We start from the raw sequence: 18,662 nt of genomic DNA, 5'->3' as shown, positions 1-18,662 counted from the left end.
CTTTTATCTGAAATTTTTTTTATTTAACATTAGTAAAAAAGTACATCAGTCAAATTTTTCAATATCTTTTATTAAAGCATGTTTATTTTGAATTATTAACGTTTTTTGTAGATACTTTTTCATGCATTTTCAAAGTTGATTATTATTAAAACTTTTTGATATAACTTTCCAAAATGTAATATACTTTTTCATGTAACTCATTCATCGTGGTTTTTACATTTCTGCCTCATAATTATGACACAATAAATTGACACGGATATTTTATATTTTTCAGAGTTTTGAACGGAATTGATACGACGGCGATGTCCTTTTTGTAACAAATGTTCAAAATTGATAAACTCTAAGTTTAAAAAAATTAAATATATGAAACTGGTTTAACAATTAGCACTGTTATGGTATCTAATCTAAAATATGTTTTTTTTTGGCTCATAAAATTTGATATAAGGCCATGAGTTTTATTAATACGATTCAGTAGCTTTTATTACAAATAACTAATAAAATCCCAAATCACTAAACTTAAATCAAAATAAACAAACGAAATATTGTTGATGTGCGTATAAAATAGGAATTTATGATGTAAATGTTGTATAATTTTATAGGAAGAATGATCATTAAGGATAGGTTTTATGTTTTTATTATATTTGGAACGATTGAAAGACGTTACGTTTATTGGTGTCTCAATTTAACATGACAAAAATTTATTCCATGTGTTAAAGAAGCAAATAATGCACCCAGGTTATACAGGTACATTATTTTAAGCATTGCAGCATGGGCTGCAACCGGTTTCAGTTTTTTTTTTCCATCAACTTCCCTTATTTGCCTAAAGTGATGCATATGGCACACAACAGTCGCATCGTGATATCGATGGTCAACTGCTTGAATGTACGATGGTTAGTTAAGTAGCAAATCGTTCTGGGGTGTTAAGTAGCGCAATATAAATATTTTCCGGTTGTTTGTTTATTATGGAGTTATTTTTTTAAAATTTAAAATACAGCAATGAAAAAACTTCCGGATCCTAACGCATAATGGCAATACTGCGCGTGGCGGACCGGACTATAATAAGTATTTCTTTTTTATATGAAAAGAGCTGAACCCGGCAATGCTTTGCTATTACTAAGTTTAAGTATATACTCGTACATATTCTCGATCAAAAATAAGATCAACCTACTAACGGACAAAATTAGGTTCGTACTGCGCATACCTCTCCCCGCTACGTTAGTTTCACCCGCGGTGCTCATAGCTACGCCGTGTAGCGCTTGCTTTACTAAGATATTAACTCATTCAGACCCAGAGATAAATTGGATGTTTAATCGATATTGGTTCAAATACACTTTCACCAATTCTTAAGAACAAAAGAGGACAGATAAGCATTCGAATCGTGATGCATTTTTATAATTTGATGAGATAGATACTGTACTCTAAAATAACGGAATGTTGATTAATTTTAGTAATTTTTATAGGTGGTACATAAACCTCAACGCATTATGATTTTTAATATATTTAAAAAATAATATCTGAGAATCCTGATATCTCGCAAACTTGTGCCGTTCACACAATTTAAGAGCAGATTGGTATTGGGGTGCATTTCGTGAAATATTCTTTATCATGATACTCAAGAATCGGTGAAGTTAAATCGCAAAAAAAAGACACGGCGATTGAGCATATTTCCGACAATCAAAGATTTCGATAAAAATGCAATTAGATCGAAGGTTCACTCTTTTTATTTGGAAAAAAAATATCCAACAATAAACAAAGTTCTGCAGGCTGTCAATAGCGATGATTTTTTACCAAATTTCTAGGTAAGTACTTTCCATAAAGTTATCAAAGATTGAGATTCCAACTTAGTTATAAAAAAAGCGTCAGTTTATTGACTGAGCGGGAAGACCTGATTCTTTGGTGTACAGATAGATACCATAGAGAAGATTGTACAATATACTACCTCGATAGAATTTGGATGAATGCAGAAAATTGCGTTGATAATGCCGTTAAATCGAGTAGCTTTCGCACGCGGTCTTTCCGTGGGACCCCCTAATCCAACGGGTTAAGGAAAACGGTTAATAGTGGTTGATATTGGAAGTGCCGCAGGATTTGTTCCGAATGATTTGTTAATTTTTTAATCAAAAAAAAAAATCCGCAGACTATCACGATGAAATGAACGGAGAAACATTTTTAGAGTGGTTAAATATTTTGCCATACTGAAGAAAATTATTGCATCATTATGGATAATGCCCCATATCACTCTGTCAAATTGAATGAATTTCTTTAAAAGCAAATGAAAAAATGTGACATTATTAAGTGGCTCGAAGACAAAAGAGAAGTTAATGTAGACACAACAATGATCAAAGCGGAATTGTCGCGGGTTATTTGCTCGTACAGGAGGATATATGACAAGTGTATGGCAGATGTCACTGCAAGCGAAGCAAATAAAATTGTGCTTCTATTACCCTCTTATCATTGCGAATTAAACTCAATTGAATTGATGTGGTCGATGGTAAAACACCACGTAAAAGTTAACAATATAACTTTCAATATAAGTGATGTGAAAACACTTATGCAAGAAGGTATTGAAGAGTTACACCAGACCAATTGAAAAAAATCGTTTGATATATTATAGGTATTGAGCAAAAAATCTGGAATTTCGATTATGTTGTTGATGAACCCCAGGACAATAATGATGGTTCATTGGCTTTCGTTGTTTCAAGTGTGTCATATGAGGTTTTATTGTTTTTTTACATTCGATATTTTTCTTTTTTATCACTATCATTAAATTATTGAAAATAAAATTTAAAAAGAAATAAAATTGATGAATTAATTTAATTCAATTGATTAATCGGGATTAAACGAGTTAAGTTAGTTGTGGGAGAGGAGGCGGAGACATGCGCGTTCGCAGGTCGATCTTATTTTGGATCGAGAATAGATTAAATGAACACAATCAAAAACTTATGGAATTAAGTTAAAGTTAAGTTTTTAAGTTAAGTTAACGTTAAACTTTACTTTTACGTAACTCTACTAATGTGTTCGGTGTTCTTAAATAAAACCATCGATCTATTAATAATTAAGACGCACCCTGAGCAGTCCGAAATTATGACACTTAACTCATGCCCAAACGCTCAGCAATGCTCAACGCATATTCAGTAATTTTATAACAGTCAGCTAGGGTTTGACGTGAGCTTGTAATTTAAAAAATGTAAAAACGTGTAAAAACGGTTTGAATAAACGTAAAAAAGATAGTCTAACTTTTATCAGTAAGAAAGTACCTAGGTTCTTGTTTATGACAGAATTTCAAAACATTAAGTAGTTAATATTTGAATATATAACTATTTTTCTAAATATCAAACTCTACTCTTTTCACCAACAGGGGTGTACTTAATGCAGCGATACGATTTTTATAAAATTATTTTATGTGCTTTAAAATTTTTGTAACATTACCGAAAATCCAGTAAAAATACATAAATGTGTGGAAATTTAAAGGAATTCAAAGAAAGAACATGATCAGGCAATATTAAAAAAAGAATGTTGTTTGTTAACATTCAAATACATTTTTATTTACGTACAGTAAAATAACATCTCGTCATATGTATTTTTGTCGAATGCAGCCCTGGTAGGGCGGTAGATAAAATATTTGCGTTCCTAACATTTTTGTAATGATCAGATTGAAGATTTAATACCCATAAAAGTACTTAGAGCAAAGTTCAACATTTTGGAAAAAACCGCACGTAAATCGGTCTAGTAGTTATTTAGTCCATCGAGGATATACATACAAAGTTTGCTTTTTATATATAAATACTAGGTTGTTAAATTATTAAAAAATACAATTTATTACATTTATTATATCTATAACTAAATGTTCATAAAATTATTAAATTAAGTTATTATTTATCTAAAAGATAAAACAATGTAACTCGAACCCAGTAGACTGATATAATTGAAATAATTTTTTGTTGATTTTATTTACATTATAAAAACAAGGAGGGGCATTTAAAAAAAGGAATATCGATGTTTAAACATTTTCATGGCTTGTGACATGTCATTGGCTGGTTTAGTCAATCTATTTTATCTTTATTATTTTTTAAAATCATAAATTCACTAGTTAATAAAATCCAATGATTGTCTGCAAACATTTATTTATACAAGTGAAAAACATTGCTTGGCCTATAATAAAAAAACATGGCTAATTTTTTTTTAAATCTTGTTTATATTGGACTAACAAGTATCTAAAAAAAGAACATAAAATGTTTACTATATGAATCACGTTTGAAGTTTCATTCATTGAAGATTCAGGGAGTCTAGTTAAGCGAAACGAGCGGAATGCTAAGCATGAACTAAAAGTAAGTTCGCTATTTTTACATTAAATCCTTATAAGGAGAACAAGCCTGGGAACATGCGTACCTTCGTGTATAGCAGACATTGCACTGGGAAGAAAGAAACATTTGAAAAGGTCACTTAGTATATTATTTATAGTCACTTTTCTCACGTGTCAGGTATATGGACTTTTTTATAATATGTTACCATGTGTTGTGTGTCATTCATGCTTGAAATGTCATCATAAAAAATAAATTATTTAAAAAAACTTCTTCTTCATCTTTTAAGAGATTCTAAGATCCATGTTAGAGAAAATGAGTTGTTCTCCTGAGATGATGAGGTCCAACTGTTTTTCCTTCTCTTAGGTGGCCTTCTTCCCGGCGGACGTTGTCCTGACGGAATTTCACTGGCTGCAGTGCGCACAAATCTATCGATGTTCATTCTGTCTACATGGTCCCTCCAGTATCTTCATTTAGATGTGCTTGGATAGCACGGTATCCTTTTTTTCACACGTGTCTCTAATTATAGAATTGTGGATCTGGTCTCGGAGCGTTTTTGCAGTAATGGCCCCTAAGACCTTAATTTCAGCAGTTCTGAGTAGTTTTTTGGTAACCACAGCATAAGCCCGCCTTCCGCTGCATACGTCATGATGGGTCTCACACATGTCTTGTTTATTCTGACCTTGCTGACACAGTTAATGCTTTGTCAACCCGTTTTTGGACTTAAGTGTACAAATCGCAATACCTTTAGATTTCTACTCCCAGGTATATGAAACTCGCGACCTGTTTCACTGGCTCGTTAATAAAAAAAAAGTTTTTTTAAATTTTTATTAGGGAGTACTCACATTTTTATATTTTAAGTGATGTTTATAATTACACTATAATATTTTTCACATACCAGCTTATTCTTGTACAATCATAATACACGTAAGTTATTTTGATGCAAAAAAGATTTTTCTTCCCTGATGGGTGTACGAGTATTTAGCCTGTGCTAAGACGTTTTAAATATGGTAATAAAAATAAGTTTCTCAGCTGACGTTTTTTGTAAGAAACAAACATTACCTAACTAAATTGTCCGTAACGTTAAATTTCCCAGATTAGAAATGTTCGTTCTGCTACCTGAAAGATGTTTTAAAACCGACATGTCATTAAATATTCAACAGTCTTTAAAACAAACTGACCATTATAAAAATTGAGCTGATTGAATGATAACTTGTAATAAGAATGAATATAATCGGGTTGTGGTCCTGTGGCTAGTGTCTCGGACTCACGGACCAAAGGTACTGTGGTTCGAATCCTACTCTACCCCAACTTGATTCCCATTTTCTAATAGTGAGTTATTTAAAACTCGTTGAAAATGGCTCTCAAAAATTTAATATTTGGGTAAATCATAAGAACACAAATATTAAAAAAAAAAAAAACTTAAATAACGCTCATTTTAAATAAATTGTACGTCGCTTATATCTCCACACATTTGTATACAAATCCTCGATGTTTAAATCCAGTGCCCTTACAAATATCACTCCAAATATGTATTGTTCTAGCTATTAAAACGATTTTGTAAAGAAATCAGTTTTCCTTTACCCCAAAATCTGAACCAATAAGAATAATAACATGTGTTCATTTGTAACAGGAGCGTATGTTAATGTAAGCGGTGTGGTTTCGTAAACCTAAACAGAATGCATTATATTCATTCACATCAGCTCGTCCCGCGGGCACTTGTTGCCCCGCATGCGTTATGTATGAAGCGTCGCCGTCGCCGTCGCGTCGCCCGGTACCAGCCGGAGCCAGTACTGGATACCGCTCCGTAGCCGGGTACTGGGTACAGGGAACAGGCTGCAGAGTACCCGCCCAACCGTAAGTTTGTGTAGATGTGCTTTGCTCATTTGAAATTCAGATTTACGCGGGATCGATATGTGGACGTGAACTTATCTAGGCGGCTGGCAGTTGTTGGTATAGACTTCGGTGACCTCTTTCTCAATACTGCACTCCTGGATCTGTTCGCAGAGTAATTCAATGGTATTATTTTTTAACCGGGAAAATTATGAGTCTTATGTGTAAAATAGAAATATTGTAATAAAAATCGATACTCTTCGACCCGCAAAAAACAACGGTAAGTATTTGTTTTTGAGCAATCTTAAGCGAGTATTTATTTATGTTAAATTGTTTATAATCAATCACATAATTAACCGTTTTCGGAACACACGCTTTAGCTAACTAAACTTAAGACAACGTGTTTCGAAATATACCAACATGTTAATTATTTTTAAATTATGAAGAACATGTGAAAAATTGATTAATTTGTGAACATAAATAAACTATTCATGCAGAAAGCACACGATTCGAAGGGTTCACAGCCGTAATGCGACATCTAATTCACTGAGAGAAATCGATCTGCCCGATTTTCCCTCTTGGGTGTGCCACCTCTGTTCTCCTAATACAAATGCCGCGAACGTAGTGAAAATTTTAGCCTAGGTCATGCGCCGTACTGAATATGTATGAGCCGAGGTCGCTTCCCAGACGATCGCACCATACACCCGAAATAATAAAATGTTTAACAAAACCGCTACACCATTAAATACAATTGGCCATCGTTCTGATGTCGGCTTTAGCTGTACCTTCCAAAGGCTTTCCGCGGGAAATTCCTCAAAATACTTTTATCTAACAAAATTACAAATGAAATAAATAACCGTTTTTTTTTTACAAACAAACTGATATATTTTCAACAAATGTTTGGGGTTAAAATGATTGGCTATTTGTAAAATTAACATGAAATAGATATTTTTTGAAGACATGTTGTAAAATCTCCGTTGTTAATATTTTTTATTAACCATTAAACTCTTGCGCTTGAGCGTTAGGTAATAATGCCAGCCAAGTCAAAAGCGTTGGATTTTCGACAGTCAATAATAAAGAAAAAAATAATTTATTGTTGGCTTTTATTGATACTGTGTATGAAAATTATAATAGATTGTAAGTAAATTTTTACGCATGGTCAGCAATATTGATTATTTTTGTAGTTATACTACCTATTATTTATTTAAAACTGATTAATTATAAAACACCATAGAAATTAATGAAAAATTCTAAAAGAGGTTGGCAAAAATAATTGTTCGAGTAGGTAAGTATAGAAGAAGTAAAAATATTTTTCTTTATTTTATTTATCCACACTAAATATAACATAAAACATTCGTTTACAAAATCGTGAAAATTGACGATATATCATATTCTTTCAATTCAGTATTTTGACAAAGTTCTTACATATTATTTACTATGGTGGAAAGTTGCTGACGCTCGAACGTTTTGATAATTTGAATCCCTAAACATTAAAAAAACCATTGTATATTCAGTCTTTCTTTTTCCAACCCAAATCCACATCTCCTGTATGTATATATACAGTACTATATTAGTATACAAATTGTAGAGTATTTTATCATTCGATTCGTGCAGTTAAGACGATCAGTCTTCTGTTACAGATCACAGTTGAGATGATGAAATGTTGTAGTGAAACAACCTCTTCATTTATGCCGATTTAGTCAGGTCTCAAACTTTGGATTTTACGTGCAGTAGCGAAATGCATTTACCACTATGAAAACTTCATACGAGGTGGACGACAGTAATATACATACATAGTCTTAGTGTGTTAAATTTTCTAATCATACATTCCTCACGATTTAAGTCCATTGCCAGATAGCGCCGAGTTAGCGTGTTGTAAGGACGGTTAAGTACCGTGTCATTGCTCGCCGTGTACATTTAAAAGCTCTCCTGAAATTTATGCATCCCCCGCCATAACACACGTCAGTATTTATGAGTGTTGCGATTTGCGCATGTCTCTAGTGGGTGGTTAATTGCTGGAAAGTGTTGCATCTTGTGTCGCACCTTCCCGCCTGGGCGTGGATGCAGCACGGCGGGCTAGAGTAGACGGAGAGAAGAATATAGCGACTGCATACGTAGGATAATCACTGCAGTAACGGCACGGATAGTAAACTGTTTAAAATTGCCGTTAATTATTGTCTTTCCGAGGCTTGTGACACGTGCGCGGAATGCAATTTCAAGCAATCATTTGCCAACTTCTGCACTTGAGTCCGACGGAAATTTACCATTGATTTAATACAGCGCTAACTTAAATGTGATTTGAATTGAATTCAATTAAGAAATAAGTAACTTACATTGGCATAAAGTAATCGTTGGAATTTTTATTGAGTTATAAAATGCCTAGACTTCCATGTTGCCTTCTCTGAAATGTTCTCCATCCCTGTTGTAATTTGTTAATCTTAATGCCTCCCTAGAAGGTGAAGTCCAGTCTTTTGTATACAAACATTGGACAAACTCAAAATATTGTAGTAAAACCAACTGGCCCAAGAAGAAGATTCATAATTAGAAAATTGTTTTCAGGCGTTGGTTGCCGTGTATGTGAAATAATCCATTCAGATGAATCTCTTCCCAACAATAAAGGTTTCAGCTCTTTAATTTCACTAAAATCAACAGATGAAAGAATTTAAGAAATATGGATGTTCAAGCATCGGCAAAATCATGAATGTTACACAGTGTGTAAAATGTCCACTTAAACCAGCCCATGACAGTTCAGAATCCGTGTAAAATGCCTAAATTTCCATGTTTCTTTCTCTGAAATGTTTTCCATCTCTGTTGTAGTTTATTAATAGAAAAAAATTGTTTCGGGATACTCCTATAAATATTTTTTAAGGTTGAAACTACACGATTAAATTTTGAACATATATGTAGATTTCAATTTGGAAATGAAATGTACAAAAAGAAACAAAATAATTTAATTAAACAAACCGAATAAATTAATGAACAGATCTAAAAGGGTAGTGAAAAATTTGACCTAGATAAAGTGCTTGTGCCGAGTATTTATACTTTTATTTTAAATCAATTTATAAACCCTTAAGAATATTAATTTACCAAAATTATTGTTTGTTTCAATTCATACTGGATTAATTATTATAATATTTGTAACCTCTCTTGTAAAGGTTGTCTGAGACTTTTCTTCAGTTTCGTCATGTAGTTTCTGTATGATTTCAGTTCCTAGTTTATTAGTCACTTTAATTTATCTGTTTATAGTTTTAAACGAATTTTTATACGAGTATCTTCCTGTGAGACCATATCGTGAGTATTTAAAAATAATAATATTTAGTATTTAACTATAAATTAGGTATTACAATATTACCACATTACATTTGTCTATATTTTGCGTTGTAAAAAACAGAAGAAATTGTATAAAAAATTGCTACTAGTTTATCAATTGATAAATTATTTTTTGAATAAAACCGAGTTGTTATCTTGTGGTAGTGTCGCGGACTCACGGGTCAGTTATTTGCGGTACGAACTCCGCCCTACTACAACCTGATTGCTATTTTTAAAGTCCATTTATTTCTGACCAGTGATGATCTCACGTAAATGTAACATGTAGGAATGCAAATATTGCTTTTTCGTAAAAAAAAAAACACGGCACAATAACTTTAAAAATATATATATTTCAAAAAATTAAAAATTATACAATTCCGTTTTATTTTAAACAACACCTTATAACAAGGAAACTGTTTCATGGAAAATGTTATTTTGCCGATGTGGATCATTTTTGCTGATATGCTTTAACGGTTTTTATGTTTATCATTGCAGTCTACCGCTGTCACAGCTAAGATACTTATCTAAACTCGTTTTCTTTTTTAAAATATAATCTTATAATGATACGTAGAGAAAAATTCATGTAACTTTGAGATTTAAGTCTTTACTTTTAGAGCAATGCAGGCAATATGTAATGTTACATTAAAATAGTTTTTTAATTAAACATAATAAAATGCATTATGCTTATTTAATTTTAATTTATTAATTTCAAATAAATTGACAGACTACATATTCACCAACTTATTATGGCGTGGTAGGACTGGTAGTACTTAACTTACACTGATCTATTGAGAAGGATTTATTAAAGACGCCATTATGACTGTTATGTGTGGTTTGTAGTGCTTGTTTGAAATGCCGAATCAAAATGGAAATCCCACCGCTTATGACATAAGGTCTGTATTTCGTGTACTTAATGCGAAAAACATTAAACCAGACCATATTCATCAACATATTTGTGAGGTGTGCGGAGAACATGTGATAGGTGATTTAATAGTAAGGAGATGAGTGAGACAGTTCAATGAAGTTCGCGATAGTCTGCACGACGATGAACAAAGTTGGCGTCTATCTTTTAAAAACCAGTTCATCACTAATCAGCTTCAAAAATGAATTTGTAAAAAAATGACGCACGGAAAACTGGGGGTCTACCCAAAACAGAAAAAAATCTGTGCGTGGTCCACGGGACATAAAAGTTTGGGGACCGCTGAATTTACCCTTTGATTAGTTTCATAAAAGACCTCCAACTATTGTAGTAGTTATTTTACGTTAGTTAGTTAGTTATATAACGAAATGAAAATAGATACTGTCTTCCAAAATCAATTGATTAATTTTGTAAATATAAGTATTTTAAAATAAAGAAAAAAATAAAGCAATGCAATTTCAATGAGCAAGTTTACTAACAGTTTTTTTTAACCTTTTAACAAATGTAAATTTTCATTATTTCCATTTATCTAAATAAGGGCGGAATTTAAAAACGTTCACTTAAGTGAACTTAAGTTACACAGGTAATTAAAATGTCATACCATCACAATCAAACAATTCTCAATGAATGGAAAAAATAAGAAAAATAAACAATAATTATAATCGATAAAGTAAAGCTGAAAAAAATCTACAGTATGTATTTCAGTGTATAAATCATTTAGAATCACATAAAGTATTTTATCACAAACAAGCAAAGATTATTTGATTAAGTGTAGACCTGTACACAATTATGTATTAATGTAATATATTGCGTACTGAACAAACCCAAGATCGCAACATGCAGTAGACTTAATATATTTATGTATCAAAGCAGGTTCGTAATAATATACGTTTCTGTCAACTAATGAAACACTTTTCCTCTGTCATTTTGCAGTTAGCCTTGTCTACACTCAACCATGTTGTTTAGCAACACACCCATATAAATATTTTCTGATACAACATTTGTGAGATCATATACATAATATGAAGATATTAGAAAAAAATGTATTTCATCAATTTCAAGCTCAAAGCTTAATTATTGTGGGTATAATTTATTTATTATATATACGGCCTAAGCCAACAACAACAGTTACATGAAGAAACATAAATACAAGAAACTGAGCAAAAAGAACATTAAACTATGAAGCAAAGACAAACAAGGGCAAAACAATAATGGTATACAATATATTAATAAAAACGAAAGACATAGGACTTTGAGCTAAACTATGCCAATCCAACTTCAACCCACACTGTTTAGTCGCGAAGAGATCTACAAAAAGCCGGAAGATCTATCCCAAAGAATTCCAAGTTGTGTGATGAATTGACTAATCTACACATTCTGGACATTGGGGCATAAAAACAAAAGTTGCTCTTAGAACAATATTTTGAGTTTGTCCAAATTTTTGTTGACAAGGACTGGATTCAACTCCCTGGGGAACTGTTTATATTAACATTTTACAACAGAGATGAAGAACATTTAAGAGAAGGTAATATAGAAGTCTAGGCATCTACAGGGCTTATGACCTGTCAATGGCTGGTTTAAGTGGCCACTTTACACACTGTATAACATGCATCATTCTGCCTATATTTGAACATCTATATTCCTTCAATTCTTTCATCTGTTGATGTTTGTGAAGTTAAAGGTTTCAGCTCTTTCAAAAAACTTCACAAACACCAACAGATGAAAGAATTGAAGGAATATAGATGTTCAAATATAAGCAGAATGGTGAATGTTACACAGTGTGTAAAGTGGCCACTTAAACCAGTCATTGACACGTCATAAGCCCTGCAGATGCCTAGACTTCTGTATTACCTTTTCTTAAATGTTCTTCATCTCTGTTGTAAAATGTTAATTGCTCTTAGAAGATTGAATAAATAGCAGATTTTGACTTCTGGTGTAATGAATAGTATGAACCAAGTTTTACGCTTAGCTAATCTTGAGATAAAATTGATTCTTTTTTGGAAAATATATAGATTGAAAATTCATATGGACTTGACAATATTTAAACAAAAAAAAATTATGTTTCCATTCAATATTTTGAACAAATCTTGTAAACGTGTTTCTTTTTCCTCTTTATAAATACCGAAAAGAGTTTCTCTCCATTTTTCGTGGCCTTTTTTATAGGTCCTGTCATTTATGTAGTTCTGGTGGCCTCCAGAAAGGATTTCAAGGCTTTTAAAAAGATTTTGTAATGATTTCGGAAAATTAATCGTGTCTAATCAATTTAATTATCAGTGAAAAATTTTCTTCTGTCTTTTCCTCAATCCGATGAAGTACTAACATAATTATGTACATTTGGATTATCTAATTTCTGCATAAAGATGCCAAGGCTATCAGATTCAGAGAGCTCCTTTGAGTGGCTTTTCTCATTCGGCAACGAGCTTTTTTTTTATGTAGGCATCGCTAAGGAGACCTAAGTCCTCAGATGCGTGCGGTATGTGGTGGGCAAGCTGTTTTTGACGTAAAAAATTCTCTAGATCTAAAAAGGCCAATGTCATTAAACTCCAATTTTGCAGCCATTGTATGATGACATTATGAGCTGTTTGTAACGGATATAAAAAAATAATTATCAAATATGTATGAAATTACGAGTACAATCATATTCTAGTATTTTTTAGTAATAAATCGAAATTGATCGACAAAATGTCGACAATAAAACAGAAAATCTGACATTGGTCCTTTTGAATATGAGCCACATAAAATGTATAAAATATAAACTTGCATTATTTTTGTACATTTCGAAGCTTTCTATGATATGATCATATTTTTTATAGTTAGGTATTTACATATTTATGTAGATACTCGATGTAAAAACCTATTGGCAGGTACAAAGATTTTCAAGTGCCCTTTTCGTAAAAGGTATGTTTAAAAGAAAAGATACATAGTATGTATAATTTTTAAATTTTTTTAAATTTTTTTATTTTATTTTATTTACAAGGCGAAGTCTGTAAGTACAACACCTTCAATACATGCTGATACCACGAACTACAGTAGACTGATAGAGGTCAAAATATGAGCTGCCGTTCACTCTTATTTTGAGAAGTTTGACTACAGAGACTATTTCGTCAGTTATGCAAGGTAAAACGCTGCCTGAGCTTATTATAAAAAAAATCTCGTACTATATTCAAACTGTCTATAGATGCGTCAAACTTGTCAGAGTCTACAAATAAAGAAAGCCCGCTGACCCGCACCAGTACACATATCTTCGCACTAAAGTGACATTCCTTCATTATGACAGTATAGTTGATGATACATTCTCCCGAGCGATCACGAAGATCTTCAAGTTTTGAGGCAAGTACATTGATATAATATAGCGAGGACTCAATAACCGATACACATATCTACGCATTCAAAGTGACAAAAATATTGTTCCACATATCAATTTTTGCTTTAATTACAATTTTTATTAATTCGCAGTCGTTTTTGGGTGGTTGCTTTTTTCATAAAAACCTATTTAAAATACGAAAGAGAAAAAAGTCCATTTTAAAATATCGTTGATGGCGGATACAATTTCTTCAGTTAGTACAGCTCTAGCGGTGAAGTCTAAAAAAATCGAGGTAATAAGAGAGCATGCGCATGCCATGTAATCTTTGAGATTTGGAAAAAAATATTGCCACTATAAAAAAAAATCTATTATTATATTTTTTCTAATCGTCCTGAGAGCACGTATCGACATATCAGAAGAGCCGTCTTTGTAATTGTAGAATTGTAATAGAGATAATCAGAAAGTTAAGTATATCGTCTTTATTTAGTTTATTAGTGCACATTTTTTATTTATTTCTACCAGCACTGCATTTTCTCCGTTTTTTACTCATGTTTATAAGTTCACAAGGGTGATATATTCAAACATTTACAAATAAATTGGCCAAACACACAACGCATCGACACGCGCCCTTACGCAAAACTAAATATGTTTCGTGGTTAATATGTATTTAAGGAGGAACTGCATGGAAGCGATTAATTTTGGCTCTAACCATAAAAATATGTTAAAAATACTTTTTTTAAATGTGCGAAATGGCAAATAAGGCGAAAGTCCAGGCCGGCCTGTGCCTTAATATATTGTATGGACGTATACCTACGTTTTTTTTCCATTAAATATTTTTCCAACAAAATAGCTTGACTTTCCTTGTTATTTGTAATGCATTTTACTATAAATAAACGTACATGTCTATGAATACAAAGAAAGAAGAGAAGAGTGTAGAGAGTTATAAATATATATGTCACAATTGACACTATGAAGGGTTGTGGACTGTGGTTTTTTGTAAAATAAATAGGCCCTTGTTTTTTTTTCAAATTCTTGATGATTTGTTGTTATTCTACAAAAGATTTACTGATTAATTTACTAGAATAATGATAAAATGATAATTAACTTTACAGGAATCATAATCAGGTAAAATAAAGGAACTTATGCTGATAAGCAAAATCGCTGAAAGAGGGAGCGCGAACTGAGAAGCGCGCTTATTTATTTGACAGCTGTTTCAGTCTGAACATAGACGCGATAAGTTCTTAATAAAAATTGCAACCAAACACTATACGATGTCTTCTTCATTTCATATGTTTTTTTTAAAAAAAGAAATACATTTTAATAATTATCGTATTTTGTTTTTTCCCTCTCCTTCTGTAGCCATTATAAATATACATAAATTTGAAATCCGTAATTAGTTTATTTTAAAATTGTTCCCCTATACCTTGTCTTTTGTTAAAGACCGTGTGATTTCAATAATAACAAATAAAAAATCGACAAATTTGAGAAAACATTTCGACAAACATCGGTCTATTTCTTACCGTCACATTGTGATCGAAGGCCTAGTCTCCAGTCTCAGCGTCCGTCTCCGTCTCTATCTCTAGTCGTGCCGACCTTGGCGCACTCTAATAGTGTGCTGCGTGGCTCACCTTCCTTGGGCCTTACCCCTCCGCGCACCGCCTCCTCAACCGGCCAGAGGTCGATAACCGAAAGGTTGAGACAACACAGAATTAAGAAATAAAATGTATCTAAACATTAATATGTTACAAAAGAGATGAAGAACATTTTATAGAAATCTAGACATTTACAGCGCTTATGACCTATCTTTGGCTGGTTTAAGTGGCCACTTTATATACATGTTTTTATTCAAACACAAGAAAATAATCAAAATACCACTTTCCTCCATTATAAAACTTACATTATCGAGGTTTTTGTTTAATTAAAATTTTTACTTAACTTTATGCAGTTGTGCAAGATGTTGGTGGAGGAATTGGTATGCAATAATATTTCATTTCCACTTATACTTTTTTAGACTTTTTTATAAATTCCTTATTGAAAATACTTAAATAGAATACATGCTTTGTTAAACGATTGAACTGCTTGAACATTTTCATGTCTTAGGTTTTTTGCCAAAAAATAAATAGATTCTTCACGTTTAAGTTCTATTTGTACCGAGTTGCTTGAAGCAAAATAAATTTTAAATATCACTAATATTTGAAAAGAATTATTTATAATAAAAGTTAATAACGAACACTTAAAATATATGAAATACAATTCAGTTAAGAACAGATTAATTCATGTTTAACCTAACAAGTCAAAATTATATCATGAATCAAATGATTTTTCTTTAGAAAAGAATACGAAATAAAAATGTTCCAATAAACGAATTGATTTATCGCAAAACATCGGCGTCGTTGTTTGGATTTATTATTAAGAAGTGTTCTTACTGCAAGAAAATAAAACGTATTATCACAATTTAAATAACGTCTGCTTCATGGAGAACTAATGATTTAATTATTAATATAAATGATCATTAGTATAATTTAAAATAAAATATAGTTGTGGAGCCCTGAAGCCAGTAGAGTAAGGCGTAGATCAGTAGCCAGTAGCCAGTGAAACCAGTACCAAATCTTATTCCTCGAATGTAAATCTGACTTTGATTGAACGTCTGTCTTTGGTGAAGCATTGTCAATAACGCGGACGGTGTGTTTCAACACATTCGTTTTATTTTTTTTGTTTGAAATATTATTGTATACGGCACGAGCCGCCATGTTTACCTGTACATGGATAACAGGTACGGAAACAGTAGCAGCTGCTTGATTAATTTATTATGCACCATGAGAACTTGGCTAGATCCAGCTACTTTGATAACAGAGAACCAATGTATTTATGACAAAATAAAAGAACGACGCTGTCTACAGCCACTGAGACAAAACTCTATTAGAATTTAATCTCACTTAATACGAAATCGAATCACGATTCAATGGACGAAAGACGGAAGTGACTAAAAATATATCTCAAAATTTAATGTGCATTAATATTTTTTTTACTACCACAGAACATTATTTCTGAAGTTTTAATATATTTTTAAAAGTAGAAAAAAATATACTACAGGTAAATTTATTTTATTAAAGTAATTTTTATGTTTTATTACATACTGTTATAGTAGTGTTTATTGTAGAGGTTACTCATTCTATCAATTTCATATTTTATGTACCTGCGAGCACCTAAGAGCAGTAATACGGATATTTTTTATTTATTTATTTATTTTTATTTATTTATTTATTTATTTTTTGCACCATAACAGGCCTGGAGGCCCAATAACAGTGGTGTATTACATTGCAGAACACCCAGGCTTGAGAATTTTTTGTTCTCACCGGGAATCGAACCCGGAACCTTCCGTGCGTGAGTCAAGCGTCTTGACCACTACACCACGGAGGCCGCCTTAATCGTTACTGCTCTTAATCGTATTTCTGTGTAGCATGGTGCACAATGAAACAAAATAAAATAATGTTAACACATTTTTTTTCAGTATCAAAGGCAAGTATAATGTGGAAATGGAAAGTTTCTGGCTGTGGCGGTGATTATAAGATGTTTGGATGTTACAGATCTGTCGTAAGATGTAGCATTCGATTGGCATTCCAGGAGTTTTCCAACATGGAATTCAATATTTGTCAAGATCTGAATACCTTTTGGGACTACATAAGGTCGCAAAAGGTGGATGGCGGGGATGTTGGCTCCATGACACGGGGTGAAAAATTGGTTTGGGGTGCAAATATAGCTGAGGCGTTTGCAGGTCATTTCAAAACAGTCTATAGCAATGAACTTTCACTTCTGGATCTCAATATTGGTAAGCAATGTTCACATACTGGTGCACAGTTTATTGATCTTTAAAATGTCAGTGAGAAAGGTTTCGCCGACACCATAAAAAAATAAGTATTACTAATTCTCTCGGTCCAGATTTCATTCCTACATTCTTCCTAAAACTTTGTGTGGAACTGATAAAAAAAACCACATAGTTTTTTATATGTTCTTTCTATTAATACGGAGGTCTTACATAAGAGTGGATCTAAGTCACCCGTAGAAAATTACAGACTTGTCGCTATTTTTTTTGCACCAGCGAAGGAAGGTATTTGAAATTATAATTTGTAGAATCGTCACTTCCCGAGTAGAACTATTTATTATTGATGAATAATATGGTTTCTGATTTGTAATACCTCGGTAAAGAAATGTAGGAATAAAGTTAAGCATACCTTCTTAGGAAACGTCATCATCGGACTTTAGAGACGCATCGTGCTGCAGCCAAGTTCGAAGACAATGATAATACAACAATTATTTACATACTCGTAAGCATTATAAAATCGTCATCTTTTACTGTTGGGTTGGAGGCGGCGATGATGTTTTAACGCACTGGCCACGGATACATCTGGCCAGCTGGATGTCCTTGGGCATGATGGTGAAGCGCTTAGCGTGGATGGCGCACAGGTTCGTGTCCTCAAACAAGCCGTCTAGGTAGGCCTCGTTGGCCTCCTGAAGGACCATAACGGCGGAACTCTGGAAGCTGAGGTCGGTCTTAAAGTCCTGGGTGATTTCGCGCATCGGGCGCTGGAAGGGCAGATTGCGGATGAAGAGCTCGGTACTCTTCTGGTAGCGACGGATCTCACAGAGAGCCCCGGTGCCGGGCCTGTAGCGATGGCGCTACTTCACGCCTCCGGTCAGGTGCTTCCTGGGCGCCTTCCCTCCAGCGGACTTGCGAGCCGTCTGTTTAGTACGTGTCATTTTTTTTCCCTTTTATAAAATTAATGAATTTTTCGCTTTAGTTGGGATTTATTTTTACAACTTTTTTATTGACGTTACAACTTTGTTTCATCACAGAAGCCTATTGGAAATACGAAAAATAACTACTCTAGTTTCAAATTTAGGAAAGAATGTGGAGTAAGGTTTCAGCGTTACTTATTGGTTGAATTCGATCATATGACATCAGAGATGATAAATGGAAATAATAATATGGAAAGAG

At 32.8% G+C, this 18,662-nt stretch overlaps 1 pseudogene; it reads right to left on the bottom strand.

Moving 5' to 3' along the window:
- Nucleotides 1-18,016: 18,016 nt before the first annotated feature.
- Nucleotides 18,017-18,430, bottom strand: LOC148272895 (histone H3-like; annotated as a pseudogene).
- Between the last annotated feature and the right edge of the window lie 232 nt (nt 18,431-18,662).

This window comes from Micrasema longulum, unplaced genomic scaffold (genome assembly GCF_059751315.1).
Source record: "Micrasema longulum isolate JH-2025_06_02 unplaced genomic scaffold, ASM5975131v1 h1tg002167l, whole genome shotgun sequence".
Classification (NCBI taxonomy): Eukaryota; Metazoa; Arthropoda; class Insecta; order Trichoptera; family Brachycentridae; genus Micrasema; species Micrasema longulum.
Note: the sequence above shows the minus strand (reverse complement) of the source record. Positions and strands in the feature narration are given on the sequence as shown.